Consider the following 16,631-nt stretch of genomic DNA (forward strand, 5'->3'; position numbering starts at 1 on the left):
ATCAGTATACTAACCAAGTGGATTTTGTTGTCCGAAATAAAGAATTTATTATTGTATATTATTATTAAAAATAAGCCCTCATTAGCTGCAGCGTCATAAAGTAACCCATTTAAATTCACATTGGTGTTTCCATAGAAACATCATATTGTAAGGACATATAAAAAACATGTCATATTTTTCAAGGCCACATCCTCAGTACATTGGGATCCCAGACGTGGATTAACTCCAGATCGTTAGGAGATGCGTCAGTGTCTATTTTAGTAATCGTCTAATGTTCGGATCGCGCAGACGTTAGCAATTAGTTCTGGCTGTCTACTACCTTGTCACATGGAACGATTTTATCCGGAGACAGATTTGTCAAACATTTTGTGAGTTTTATAGTAAGGCTCACTTTTTCCAAATGTTGATATGAAGATATAGACCTTTAGTACGCTTTGTTTTCCTCAGTTATATTTATTAGTCCCACTGTTTTGAGCATCATCAACCGATTTAAGACTACGTGCTTATTAGAATTCGTTATTAAACGTAAAGGCTTATTAGAAAAGTGTTTTTATGGTACAATTGAGCAATTGCCACCGTCCATGGACACCCGAAACACCAGAGGCATTACAGGTCCGCTGCCGGTCTTTTTGGGATTGAGAGGAATTTAAGAGTTGTTGCAGCATTGGGGATTGGAAAGGGGAATAATTAGCCATCCGGTAGCCTCACACAACGCAAGCGTTGTTTCACGTCCGTTGTCTGTGAGGCCGTGGTATCAGTCCGGTCGAGTCGGCCCGTGCGTGCCGAAGCATGAATGGCGTGGCGTTACCCCTTTATACAGAGATACAGACAATAATCCAAAGGGCAGACTGATAACTAATCAATACTACGGGTTACTGCGTTACAGCTAAAGTTATCTCCCTTACCTCATTAACGTTGGCTGGAAACTTCAAGAAATGCAACGTCATTACGAGACCTTGAGTGGTTTAACTGCGACACTTTCCAGTCTATGAAAGTAAATTGTGAATGTAAGTCTGTATGGATATTGGCCATTCTAGGTACTAAAAAGGCCATTTAATATTGTATGTAATTATATTCGGAATATTTGGAAGGTCTCCAACCAAAACACCTGCTGCTGATTTTTAGTTGGTAACCTTAAAAACTGATTTATTAGGAGGTTCATTGTTTCTTTTCGGTTATATTGGTTTGTTTAGTTCGTGTAAGAAGAAACTAACCTATAACAGTCCGGAGCTGCGGACTGCCTAGCGTAGCGACACTGTGGTTTTTAGTCAATTAGAGTCTGACAGTCCCCCTCGCCTTACCTAAGATGGGATAAGTAATTTGATGATTTTACCCTATCAAAAAAACCTATATCAGTGTCGCTGTCTCATCGAAATGGCAAGTTTAATTTAATAAACTACTTTTTAGAACAATTCGTGCATTTAAAACATTTCAGAATTCTAACAGACCTCACGTGTTTTATCAGCTTCGCTGGAGGGTTTTGTTATCAAGGAAAGCAAAGAGTACACTCCTACAGATATAATTAAAAAGTTGAGTCATTGTATGATAGTGACAACAGTAGGTAAAATAATAATAATGCAGATTTCTTCTCATTATCAACCATATGCCATTATAAGCCTTGTTTGGCGACATGTGTGGTGACAGCAGAGTAAATACTTGCGTCATCACCCCCCAGCTTTTCTCGCAAGCGTCATATGATCCAACTTATGTTACCGTATGTATTCAAGTGTGTAAGAGTCATACTTCGGCACAAATGGGTCGGCTCGACCGGAGTGATATCACGGGTTCATAGAAAACCGACATGAAACAACGCTTGCATTGTGTGAGTGAGGTCACGGAGGCTCTTCCCGTTCCCGATTCCCCAACAACCCTTAAATTCCTAACCCCCAAAAAAGCCGGTAACGCAATTGTATCCGATGTTCATGGCTTACCATCAGGTGATCCGTCTACTCGTTTACCGGCTTATACAAAAAAAAAAACTATCAATCAAAAACAAAATCTATCTCTACCATATTAATCAGATAACTAATCTACACTTATCAGACGCAGTAGCAATAAGCAATTAGTCCACAAGCCTAACTACGAACTAGCATCACAATGCAATTACTGCCATGTTGGAATGAAGTGCTTACAAAGGTGGATCTGGAATGAGCCATTAATTAGCCAATCTCCAAGCCACTCGACATCAAGTGGGGGGTACACAGTTACACATGTTGTTTCACGTGACACGTTTTCCTGTAAGTGCGTCCACAATCACAATACGGTACTTCTTCACGTTTTGGTAAGAGTAAGAACTAACTTTTATTTCGAAATAACGGGGGGTTTTATGGTCTGGCAACGGCGCATTGGCGAACGAAGATTTAGCTTTAATTCATTTACTAATATGAGATGTGTTTTAGTTAATTTAGAATGTCTTACGATAGTTATTAGTTATACTCAAATTCTAATGGTTATGTTATTTAAGAATCAACCATTTCTTACTAAGGGTAGTAGTACCACAAATGTTATATTATGTCCCTTGATCTGGAACTGATGACCAAGGACTAGATAAATAGATACCTTATATGACCTTACTTTTTTGTTAATAATATTATGTACATTTCAAGGTTCCATATTATCAATTATACTTGAATAACCAGAATCAATTTCTTCTAAATTCAGTTACTCGAAGGTTCGAAACGTCTAAAAAAGACATAATACAGTACAATAGATAGTCTGTCTATACATCGTGAATCATGACATAAAATACATTTACCCATAAGAAAAAGCTGTAAAACGAAGATCGACATCGATTCCAATGGAAAAAATAAATGCTAAAATGATGTGTCATATAATTTATCATTGACAATAAACTTGCGATAACTGTGACATAAAATGCAGTACCAGTAGTAAGTATACTTCTGCCTATTCTGTTTTAATAAATAAAAGCGATCTTTAATAGATACATATTCGATCTGTCATTACGTAATAACTAATAGGTTAATGACCTCAAAATCGGAACTAAAAAACCTAATCTAATAAGGAGTAATGCGCTAAGTACCTACATCAGTAAATCTACCTCAACACCTGAAAACATGCTCGAAACTGTGCAAAACACGTGTTTTAGCCGGCCGCAATGCACGCCACCGTATTGTTTAAATTAAGAATCGGATATCAATGTCAGTTGTCAGTGTATTGCTCAGTTGCCGCGTAGCTGCCGTCGAGAGCACACGCCTTGCACAGCTCCGTTCTGTACACTCGCGATATAACAAGAAATTGTTTTAAAAAATCGTTTTCATAATATTAAGAAAAGTGTTGTGTGTGTATTAGTGTTTCTTGAATATTAGTTTAATTTGGTATGTATTATATTTTTCGTAATCTGTCTTCTGTCTTTTAATTGTGAAACGTTGCTGTAGTTAGGTTATAATCAGTTACTTACGTTTTTAAATTTTCTTTTTTTTTTGAGTTTGAAAATTGGAACGAATTGATAGGATTATTTATGACACCGGTATAGAAAATAGAATTCTTATTTTCATTAATAATTTATTTAGAATTCGACTGAATCGGCTCCTATAGATAAGCCGGGCCTGACATAAATACATTATCCCATCAAAAACATCCTGTAAAAAACCCAAGTCTCGCAGCTCAGTCTTTCTACCGTCAAAAGTTGTGAGATCCATGTAATACCAAGTCGGTTAATCTATTTAGTGTCTACTTGAAGGACCTTCTGTCTTAAGTTATTACATAAGTTATTATCATGCCAATATTAAAAATATTTAACGTTTTAAACAAATAGATCGACTTGGACATCGCTTGATTTGATTATTAGTATGTATCACACTACACAGCACGACGGGCCAGCGACCAACAGGAACGAGAGTTTCAATCGCGTGAGGCGCGAGAGACTAAAGAATCTAATATAATATTGTAATATTCATTTTGTTTTCATGCGATGTCCAAGTCGATCTATTTGTTTAAAACGTTAAATATTTTTAATATTGGCATGATAATAACTTATGTAATAACTTAAGACAGAAGGTCCTTCAAGTAGACACTAAATAGATTAACCGACTTGGTATTACATGGATCTCACAACTTTTGACGGTAGAAAGACTGAGCTGCGAGACTTGGGTTTTTTACAGGATGTTTTTGATGGGATCTCACTTCTTTTTGTAGAGCCTTTCTTTTTGATACCATCTACTTCTAACGATCTACACCTATTAAATTTATAACCACCACCAACCACCAACTGCATAAATAACTTTGTAATCCCATATATTTATATGGGATTACAAAGTTATTGATGCAGTTGGTGTATTTGGAAAACTGGACCGAAATTACAAAATATTTAAGTTTTCCCATGATTAAGACACTAAACTCTATATGTATTCCAAATATATAGTTCTAAGTTCGCATATATCAATGTATCTTACTCGTGTATTTAAATATGAATCCTTATTAATAAAAGTCAGTATTCAATCAGCAGTCGAGTGTTTTACTCAATACAATCCTTACATGGCGACCCTGCCAGGATTGGTATTGAGGTGTCGTGTATCCATGCCGGCATACAACGTGGGTGGTACAGACTCTCATCCTAAGTGTACGTTGCGTTATTGAACTTTCAAAAATCAATAATTAATAAAACCCAATAAACTTTAAAATGTGCAATTCTAATACTCCAAAACGTGAAGAAGTGATTATAAACCAGAATGGCATCGGAGCTACGAATGTGGCTAGTACCGAACAGCTACAGTATCATGTTTCTGCGATCAGCATGGTGATGATGATAATTCTGGGGTTATTGCTGATAGTGGCAGCCTATTTTTTGTACAAATGCTATAAGAACTGCCATCACCAGTGGATCAATGACCAAATCCTACGTCAATCTCTGAGGAACTCGACTTATCGGCGTAGTCGCAGGGAAACTGCAGAAAGAAAACGATGTCCAGCGTGCTCAAGCAGTCCCGGACAGGGGCGTCCACTTCATAAGGAAGATCTCGGTGCGTAACCCAAAGTTCGATACCAAGTGCGCGTTAAGTGAGTGTAAAGTGTGCGTAAAGTGAAATCCTAAAGCGTTGAACTATGTGTGGTAAATGGTTTATACTATACAACCCAATTATTAGTTATTATTACTTAGGCTAGTTGCTCCACTTTCCTTAAAATGTCAAATAATGGTACTAGAGCTCAATGATATATACGAAAAGTTGAGAAAATTAAAAGAGAATTTGTTTAAGTTAAGTTTAGAAAGGAGGACACCAGAACGTCTGAAAGAAAAGTTGAATGAAGCAACTATTATATATAATGATTATTCTGTTTTACTTGTAAGCATTAGGAAGCAAATAGATGATAAGATATTTAGTGGCGAAAGTTTATTATTAGTTAAATCTCATTGCGATAAAATTGTAGAGTTATACGCCCAAATTCAAGAGTTTTGTAGTAAGTTGTATTTACCTATAACTAAAAGTAGTTGTGAGCAATTTGGTGAAACATCTAATCTTGAATCCAAAATGGAGTTTAATTTAAAGATAGCGTTGAGTTTGTTGCCAGTCATGAATAACGAGGAATTGACGACCCGTCAACTTATAGATGGTATCGAGTATTATAGCTCTACCTTAAAAACCGAACGGTGCAAATTAAGTTTAATCAACTTTGTCTTAAAAAGTCGTCTCTCTCAACAGGCAAAATTAAGCCTTAAGTCTGATTATCCATCTATTGATGCATTACTGACAGATATGCGTATGATTCTTTTACCTAAAAAGAGTGCAGTTGCCTTGCAAAATAAACTTCAAACTTCGCGACAAGATCAAAGGTCGATTAATGATTATGGTAAGGAGTTGACTGAGCTATTTATGGACTTGTCTATAGCGCAAGCCGAGGGCAAAACTGAAAACCTAAAGATTTTACAACCTTTAAATGAAAAACAAGCTATTAAACGTTTTGCCGACGGATTACGTAATAGACGGCTCAGTACGATAATAGCTGCACAAAAGTTTGAATCCTTAAAGGACGCGGTGCAAGCAGCTATAGACGAGGAGACCATTGCATTTCCGTCTCAGTCTGAAAATGTTTTAACTTTTAGGAAACGTAATAATTATTTTCAAGGACAGCATTATCGTGGAGCCAATCACCAACCTCGTCGCAACTTCGCGAATAACAACTTTAGTAGGTTTACCGGCCATCGTGGTGCGAGTTTCTACCGTGGCCGTGGCCGTGGACGTCCGTCCCAAAACTATACCCGAGGTCAGCCAAGGCAACATCGAGGTACGTACTATAATTCTTATAATAGATATAATAACACCAGAGGTCATCAAAAGAACAGTCAACGTTCTGATGCCAATATTCATGTTCTAAAAAACGATGAACCCTCAACAACTAATTCAACCGAGGAGCAGAACAAGTTTTTTCGTGAATAATGGGTTTGTATTTGCAAGTAACAGTAACTGTTACGTAGAATTGTACGTAGATAAATCAACATATTTATTTTTGATTGACACCGGTGCTACAATTAGCGCCATAAAATATAAACATGTTATTGAATTAAACATACCTATCCATAAAGAGAGCATTAAGATAAGCGGAATCGGCGGCACCGTAGAAGCAATCGGATATGTTTATTTAACCATGAGCAATTGTTATGATTTAGGAGGACAAACATTTAAGCAGAAGTTTTATGTTTTCAATTCTTTGCCGTGTATGGCACATGCTATTTTAGGACAAGATTTTCTAATGAAATTCAATGCTGTATTAGATTATGGCTGCAGAAGTTTAACATTAAATAATAATGATGCAAATGTAAGTTTGCCTTTAAAACTAAATAACACAAGAGGTTCTTATAATTTAACTTTGCCACCGAGGTCCGAATCAATTCATTACATACCTACTGATATTACTGAGGAGTGTCTTGTTTGTTCGTCAGAATTACGAACAGGAATATTTATTGCCAGCGTGTTAGTTAAACCCATAAATGGTGTGATACCTATTTTGATCCTAAATACAAACGAAACAGAGGCTCATATTGACACAATTGATCCAACATTACACAAAATTAGTGAATATCATTTGTGCACTTTTGAACAGTGTGGGAATATTAACGCAGATAGAGTTCGAAAATTGTTCAGTTTGTTAAGTTTAAAACATTTGAACGAGGAAGAGCAAATCACTATAGAAAATATTTGTGCGAAATTTTCCGACATATTTTTAATGCCCGGTGATAAGTTAACAACAACAAATATTTACAAACATAAAATTAGTTTACTACCTAACGCTCAACCAGTTTTTAGTAAGCCATATAGAATACCATACTCGCAAAAACCAGAAGTAAACAAGCAGATTAGTAACATGTTACGAGAAGGTATAATTGAACCATGTCAATCAGAATGGTCGAGTCCAATGTTACTGGTCCCTAAAAAGGCAGATAATACAGGTAATAAGAATTGGCGTTTAGTAATAGATTACAGGAAATTAAATAACTGCATACAAGAGGACAAATTCCCTCTCCCAAATATTACTGAAATTCTAGATTCGCTTTCTGGTTCTGTATACTTTACAACACTTGACCTTTCTAATGGATATTACCAATGTGACCTTGACTCCGACAGTCGAAAATACACAGCATTTTGTTCGGGTCAGTTTAAAGTTTCCGAGAACGAAGGGAAAAGTACTGCTTCGTTATCTGGACAATACCAGATGACGAGAATGCCAATGGGCTTAAAAACGAGCCCTAATGCATTTTCAAAAATGATGACTATCGCAATGTCAGGATTGACATATGAGAAGTGTCTAGTATATCTAGATGATCTCATTATTTTTGGAAATTCATTAGAAAACCATAACAAAAACCTCATAGATGTTTTTACTAGATTGCGTCAGGTAAATTTGAAGTTGAATCCCCGTAAATGTAATTTCCTTAAAAAGGATATATTATATTTAGGACACGTTATAACGAGTGAAGGTGTTTTGCCCGATCCTGAGAAAATAAGTGCTTTAAGTAACTGGCCAATACCGAAAAATTTAGAAGAATTAATTAGGTTTATCGCGTTTGCCAACTATTACAGAAAATTTATCAAAAACTTTGCCAATATAGCTTATCCCTTAACAAAGCTAACAAAGAAAAATGCATTATTCATATGGGATCAAGAATGTCAAACTGCTTTTTCTACTTTAAAGTCTATAATTTCTAGCCCTCCCATACTTCAATACCCTAATTTTTCTAGTAATCATAAATTCATTTTACAAACCGACGCTTCTAAATATTCATTAGGTGCAGTTTTATGCAATGACAACAGAAAACCGATAGCATTCGCGAGTAGAAATTTAAATAAGGCCGAGATTAATTATCCCACTGGAGAAAAAGAGCTGTTAGCAATAGTGTGGGCAGTGAAACATTTCCGTCCATATTTATATGGCCGTACATTTGTTATTGAAACCGATCATAAACCTCTTATTTATTTATTTGGCATGCGTGACCCATCTAGTCGCCTCTTAAAGTTCAGACTTCTACTGGAAGAGTACGATTTTATCGTAGAATATATAAAAGGATCGACAAATATTCCAGCAGATTCAATGTCACGATTACCTATCACATCAACTGACTTAAAAAATATGCATGAAAGTATAATCACGGTTATGACGCGTTCGCAATTTAGGAAAGTGCAAGAGTCGCAACATTCTCCAAGTGCTATGGGTACTACTGACGATTGGCCTGCGCAACCAAGAGTCGTGGAGATTCATAGTAAATCGAGGATGTCTGTAGAACTTAAATTTATAGATAATGATAAGTTAAATAACCTACGTAGGTCAAATGACATAGACATGGAAAGCAAAGAGTTTTGTTATTCGTCATCAAAAATGACGTTATTCATAAATCCAGTTGCCCGATCACAATTGACGCCAGCCGCATTTGTGAGGGAACTAAAATGTTTTTGTGAAAAAATTAACGTGCACGAATTAATTTTTATAAGAAGTAAAATCTATGATGAATTTATAAAAAAAGTAGTGACAGAAATAAAGTCATATAAAAACTGGACCGGTCCGCGATTGTGTATATTAAACGACGTAAAAATAATTGAAAACAAGGATGACCAAAAAGTAATATTAAATGATTTTCATCTTCTACCAACAAGTGGCCATGCTGGTATAAGACGAATGTATAATAACATCAAAAAGTATTACTTTTGGTCCGGCCTTGAAAGAGATGTAAAAGAATTCATTAAAAAATGTGACAAGTGTCAAAGACAAAAACATACTTCTCATTACGTTAAAGAGCCTTTACGTTGTTACAACAACAGCTAATTCAGCAATGGAAAAAATATTCTTGGACGTAGTAGGACCCTTAGATCGAGATGATTATAATTATCTTTATATTTTAACTATTCAATGTGAGCTGAGTAAATACGTAGAAGCTTACCCTATGAAAACAAAAAGTGCTGAGGAGGTAGCGAGAAATTTTGTTAACCATTTTATACTTAGATTTGGTATCCCCGCTAGAGTAGCTACTGATAGAGGTACTGAATTTTTGTCATCTGTTTTCAAAGAAACATGTAAACTTCTCAACATAACAACTTTAAACTCTACCGCATATCATCACGAAACAATAGGTTCTCTGGAAAACACTCATAAAAGTTTGGGTAATTATTTAAGAATTCAAACGGACAACCATCCAAATTCGTGGAGTACATGGTTGCCCTTTTGGTGCTTTGCCTATAATACCTCAGTTCACACCGCTACTAAATTTACGCCATTTGAGCTTGTATTCGGGAAAAAATGCAATATACCATCCAATTTAACTAAAAACTCAGTAGATCCATTGTATAACTGTGATAATTATCCCTTGGAATTAAAATACAGATTGCAAACATCTCAAAAAGAAGCGTATGATAATTTATATGAAAGTAAATCGGCAAGAAAGCAAAAGCATGATCTAAAGTGTAATCCTATTACTTATAAACCAAATGATTTAGTACTTGTGAAAAACGAGACAGGAAACAAACTCCAGAGTATTTATGATGGACCATATTTGGTAATCAAAGATGTTTCACCAAATGTTGAAATATTGAAAGATAAGGGAAAAACTGATTTAGTTCATAAGAATAGGACTAAGTTGTATTATTCATAATATTTTATACCCTTTTTTTTTTTTGTGTTTATTGTGTGTGTGTATTCACATAGGAACATTTTATTTTGTTAGTTATACTTATCTTGTAATCTTATTCATATTAACCTTATACTCTTACGTAGGTAGGTACTTTATACTTTTGTATGACTTAATTAACATTAATAAACTAATATGTAAAAAAAAATGTTTTGTATGTTAATCATGTTTAATCATAAAAATAAAATAATACTAACATAATATTTTATTTTATCCCTCCGGGGAAGGTGTAGTGTATACCCTATAGTTCTAAGTTCGCATATATCAATGTATCTTACTCGTGTATTTAAATATGAATCCTTATTAATAAAAGTCAGTATTCAATCAGCAGTCGAGTGTTTTACTCAATACAATCCTTACACGTATCCTTTTATTTACTTAGTTTTTTTTTGAGGGGCAAAGTCATCCAATGACTTCTCCCGCCTTGGGCGAGGCGGGAGGGAGTGTCAGACTCTTACTGACTAAAAACCACCCCGTTCCTACTCCTGCTTTTCGAGCATATCTAAGTTATATTCTATTTTTAAACAGAATGATCTAGAACAAAATAAATGTATGTGTGTAAAAAAAAACGTAATAATTAATTAAAACAGTATGTCGAATAGACATTAAATTAATATGTTTTATTTAAATTGTTAATGTGCATGCGTTGTACCGTAGTAGTAATTTATTCGACATATATTCAATCCGGTTACCGTAGTGACGTCGGCAGAGTCAAAGACCTGTATCAGTTTTGGGAAAAAAGTGAAAAATTTAATACGAAATGGACGGTTATCTTTATTGAGTAATAACTTGACTGTTTGGTCAAGAAGTGCGATTGCCGAGAGAGATACTCATAGTTAATTAATTTAATATAGATATTTAACTATAGGAATTCTCAGCTACGGTAGGAGATGTGTACATACAGTTTGTATGTAAACTTGTATGTTTGTAAACGCACCCACGACACAGGAGAAAATCCTAGTGGGGAGCAACGCTTTTCTTAAGAAAAAAAAGGGGGTCCTGCTCAATCCCAACATCCCTTAAATTCCTAACCTTCAAAGGGCTGGCAAGGCACTTAACTCCGGTGTTCGCTTACCATCAGGTGATCCGTCTGCTCATTGACCGGCTTATACCATAAAAATCCATACCTACAATGGACAGCAAATGTCAGTAGTGTTTATCATAGTGTAAAGTGATCTTATCATCGTTGCCGGCCATATTTCTAAATATTTTCATTTATCTCAACACTTGTGTTGTCGGCACATCTCCACACAGGGTCGCGGCGTGGCGACCGCGTGCATGTAGGCGTGTGTTAGCTCCGTTCTATATCGAAAGTATTCGGGCAAACCTGAAGTACCGAAATAAATCGTGACTAGCATTAAAACATACATAATATGTGTCACACGAGTGTAGTTAAAATTCAGTTTTACATTTCAAGTCTTTGACTGCCAATAGAAAACTGTTGATAGCAAATCCTCCGCTAACGTCGGTCACCGGTGATCACCGCGGCGTTCAATGTGTTAAGGATTATTTTGTTTAGAACTAATTTTAATTCATTTCACTCTTGACTGAATGGTTGTGGTCGTCGAACAGGTACAGTCATTCTTATCGGAATGTAGCCTCTTACTTAGATATAATTAACTTTTAGAAGTAGCTTTAGCAATTAAACTAGAAAACGCCGGCTTGGTCACAAAAACCACCCTCTCACAGAATACTAGAGCGTGAAGCAGTGACGTAATATTGCTACGTTTAGAGGGTAAATAATAACTGCGAGTGCCCAACCCAATTAATTACGCCACCGTATTCGCAAAGCATTCCTCCCTGAAAACAAATATTATAAATGTGAAACGTTTGGATGTTTGTCCGTCCTTATAGCGAGCTGTTTTTTATATGGAAAGATGCGTGCTATAAATGGCTTCCTTACCATCGATATATCTCATACTCGAGCTGCGCATCTTCCTCGCACAGCTACATAGCTTTGTATCAGTGGAAACGGTCACATAGTTTCACAGCTTAGCTATTTCATCTTAGGAGCATAGCTACATAACACATGTCTGGAAATGCACCTTTGAGCTCTTCTGTAGAATGTAAACTACATAAATATCCTTATTTAACGCGTAGCTAGACTAACTTCTTAGTTTTTATCCAAGCACAAAAACTGCTGAATCATTACCACTCAAGATTACGATCTGAGAATAATGTTAAATCATTTGATGTGCTACGTCATTGTGAACACCGTAATTTATTGATATTATGTTCGAGGGAGGCCTAGTCATCAATAGCAATAGATTTTTCACTGATTACTTCATTAATACGTTGATAAATTAGTATAACATGTACATATGTGTAGTGACGTAATGTATGTATGTTTATCGACTTAGAACCTTGGCCCTGACTGACTTATCAATGTTCTGCCTAAATTACTGGTAGCTTAAAAGGACATTGGGAGAGTACTATGAAAACAATATTATGATGATGCCACTTGAAAACTTAGCTAAACGAGGAATGTTTTGCTGAAAAATTGTCAACGTTAACGTCACGCCTTTTATCACCGAAGGGGTAGGCAGAGATGCATATTACGTCACATAATTCCGTTATACGAATGTTCATCATTTGTGAGCCTATCGCCATATACTAGGCAAAATTCCAGACTTCATGCTACCACTGAGAAATTTTCGATAAACCATAATACTTTGCCCTTACCAGGGAATCGAACACGAGACCCCTTGTCCAGCAGTCGACTAACGAGGCAGTCGTAGGTAGTGAAAAATTGTCTCTTTAAATCTAACAAGCAACCTAGGCAACGTCTTAAAATAGTGGAGATAACTCATTCACTCGTTTCGTAGCAAAAAAACCGAAGACAAAACTTGCTAGAAAACAAATTACTTCCCGTAAAAACCAATGTAGTAAAACTTTAGATATTTAAAAACAACAAGATGTGACTCACTAACAGACTAATTATTAAGAAGAAAATAATGAATGTGTACAGATAAATAATAGTACGAGGTAAGAGGCGCTATCTGGCGGCGCGCCAAGGAACCATCCTTGAAACTACGCGGGAAGTCTGTGAGCTGTCTGCCGACGTCTGATACATCATATATCATGTTGTTTCGACTACTCCGTACATCGTTATGCAGTTTTGATATGCTGTGGATGTACGAGGAAGATTTATGTGTGTCTGATGGGTATTCGTTTTTTTAGTAGATAGGTAGATCTCATCACCCGATATAACGACCTTTTTAAGCCAAGGGCATCATTAGGGTGCTTTTCTACCAACAGCGTTTGACTTCCACCAACCATATTAATTGGTACACATGGCTAAGCACTGATGGAAACGGCCTCAGTTAAGTTATGTTTTTTTTATATGGAAAGATGCGTATATGGATAGCCTCCCTGTTATCGATACATCGCAAACTCAAGCTGCGCATCTTGCTCGCACAACTACATAGCTTAGTTTCAGTAGAAACGGTCACATAGTTTCACAGCTTAGCTATTACATCTTCGTAGCGTAGCTACATCGCACATCTCTAGTAGAAGACACATTTAAATTAAGAATACTCCAACTGAAACCTTACAAAAAGAACTAAAAAAGTAATAAAGTAACAAAACACGTTTTTCATTGCTTAAAAACCTCGTTTTTACCTGCTCGCTAAGCTTCGTGAATGGATAGGTACTTAAACGCCAGCCGTCAGACAGAAAAAAAAAACGAAACGTAAACCAATGTTAATGTTCTTCTGCAAGAAAGATAAATTACTTCGTGATGATTATTATGCAAATGCGAAAATGAGTTTAGAAACTATTCGATTTCAGCCGTAAAAAAGATTAAAGCTACTTTGATGATCAACACTAACAGTGACTTAAAGTCCTATGTCCCCTAGATGGGGCAGATAGGGTCCAAAGAGGTCCTCCATTTCGATCGGTCTTGAGCTTCCTGCTTCACCTCACTCCACTACGCCGCCAGGTTTGCCAATGACTCCTTCCGCATTAGGCGAGGTGCGAGGGAGTGTCAGACTCTTACTGACTAAAAACCACCCCGTTCCTACTCCTGCTTTTCGAACCGGAGCCCCGGAACCCAGGTAGTCCGCAGCTCCGGATACGCTTCCTTTTTCCTTGGGGATTCCAGTCTAAATCCTGCTTGGGAATATGGTTGGGAGCGTATGGCCTAGCCATCCCCACTTGCAACGTAACTGCAGCACTGGCAGTGCATCAATATTAAACTTTCTATTCTGTAATATCGAGGGCCATCAACCCATTTCCCATATCAAACTTAACTTTCACATAAATATTTTAATATTGTAAACGATAGCGGCTGACCACCGGAAAACCAACAAGGTTGACGTCAAGTATACGTTATCTGTGGGCGATTTCATAAAATATTCAAACGTTTTTATGTTATAGGCTGAATGTGCGTGTTGTCTTCGTTTTCAAATCACCACATTAAGAAAGTATTACGTCATTTGTTTATTTATTTTGATTTATTCGAAACTAGCTGGCCCGGCAAACTCCGTAACGCCTCAAACATTTTTTCTCACCTTTTGAAACTTCAAAAGGTGAGAAAAAATGTTTGAGGCGTAGAAGTCCAAGCCAACTGGCTTGGACTTCTACAAATAATAGCAAGACCAAAATTAGCCAGATAGGTCCAGCCGTTCTCGAGTTTAATAATAGAAATGTGTTCTCATTAGGCTTTAAAATAACGTTTAGTTTAAAACAAAAACTTAACGATTAAAGTTTAACGATTAAGCTTTAATCGTTAAGTTTTTGCTGACCCAACTCGCCAATTGGTATTAAAATAAGTACAGGGACGAAGATCAGACCAAAAGATCAATAAACAATAACTATTTTATATTAATTCTTATTTATACAAACAAAGTCACTAGTCAAAGCTTGTAAACCAATGTTGCAGGAAGGAAACAAATCCTTAACTATTGGGAATTACCTTACAACTACTTTTATTCTCAAGACACGACACCCATACCTATCAACTTATACCTACATGCGTCATCTAATTAATTATTACAGTTTTCCTGTAAGAGCATTAAATCATAGCTGCAGACTATCCTCAATAGACTTTCCTCGGGTTTCCGTAGTCAATGAGGACTGATAGACTATTTATTTTTCCTTCCATTTTGTTTACATTACCTTTACTTATTGTGTATTAGTTTCATTGATTTTTTTATGGAATATACGCCGGTAAACGAGCAGACGGATCACCTGATGGTAAGCAATCACCGGCGTTTTCGGGGTTAGGAATTAAAAGGTTGTTAAGGAATCTGGGATTAGGGAATTGGGCCTCCGATAACCTCACTCACACGACGAAACACATCGCAAGCATTGTTTCACGTTGGTTTTCTGTGAAGCCGTGGTATCACTCCGGTCGAGCCGGCCACACTTGATATTATTATAATACATTATATGAATGGCAGTGGTTAGATACGGAGAGCTAAAGATCGTGCAAGAAGGTTTACTATTGGAGAGGCAAACGTTTAATACTGTACGAAGTCAGGCTACTGAAATGTTAAAGAAAGTCCGTTCCCGTGCCGATAAAAAATGTGATAAGCCTGGAATGTTAAATATATAGTTTCGGTCATACGATTCCAAGAAAATTCTTCTTACTTAATATCGTCGGTATCGAAAATAGACTATTATATTGAAATTATGATACAAGATTAAATATAAGATGCCCTTTAAGTTCTCAGAAATTTCATTAAACCGACATGAAAGCCTAGGAGCATTGATAGCAATAGTCTATAATTAGTACAGACAGGGTCTTATGGGACTTCAAAGTATAATCTTTAATCACAATTTAGTTTGTAGAAACAAAAACTACCCAGTTCTAAGGCGTACACTACCTAGCGGGTTTACCGGGACTCCGGCTCGAAGAGCAGGAGTAGGAACGGGGTGGTTTTTAGTCAGTAAGAGTCTTACACTCCCTCTCACCTCGCCCAGTGCGGGAGAAGTCATTGGATGATTTTTTCCCTTACCAAATACCTTGTTCTAAGGCGTATTTCAAGATTGTGAAGTAAATTAAAATTGCTTTTACTTTTAAATATTTTTATTACAAACTAGCTAACCCGGCAGACTTCGTACTGCCTCAAACATTATTTTGTCACGGTTTTAAACCTTCCCTGGACGTCTAAAAATAATTCAAGACCAAAATTTGCCAAATCGGTCGAGCCGTTCTCGAATTTTAGCGAGACTACCGAACAGCAATTGATTTATATATACTCGTAGGTATATACGTACGAGATATGTGGTTTAATTAACATTTAGAAAAATAACTAACAATGGTATTGAATCATCCGACATCTTATTCTTCTAAGTACCTATTTTACATAAATAAAACAAAACGATGACATAAATCTAGGTGCCATGACATGAGTGCATTCTTAATAATGTTACTATTATTTTTTCCTGCTCCTTTTTTAAGGAAAATAATTATTTTTTCATAACTTATGGATAAGGATGAATGAATAAGGAAAAAATTTTGTCTTTGGTAAACCCCGACGACAGATTGTGCAAACCG

At 36.3% G+C, this 16,631-nt stretch overlaps 1 protein-coding gene across 2 annotated transcripts in view; it reads left to right on the forward strand.

The window, feature by feature from the left end:
- LOC118277196 (oxidative stress-induced growth inhibitor 1) overlaps window positions 1-16,631 on the forward strand; it is a 79,556-nt gene that overhangs the window by 28,912 nt on the left and 34,013 nt on the right. Inside the window, exon 1 of one of the 2 annotated variants that reach the window (XM_035595915.2) lies at window positions 3,149-3,335. The exons of the other annotated variant lie outside the window; for it this stretch is intronic. The gene's annotated coding sequence lies outside the window, so the exon portion shown is untranslated. Of the gene's footprint in view, window positions 1-3,148; window positions 3,336-16,631 lie in introns of those variants that run through there. 2 annotated transcript variants of the gene reach the window in all.

The sequence above is a fragment of the Spodoptera frugiperda genome, chromosome 10 (genome assembly GCF_023101765.2).
Source record: "Spodoptera frugiperda isolate SF20-4 chromosome 10, AGI-APGP_CSIRO_Sfru_2.0, whole genome shotgun sequence".
Lineage (NCBI taxonomy): Eukaryota > Metazoa > Arthropoda > Insecta > Lepidoptera > Noctuidae > Spodoptera > Spodoptera frugiperda.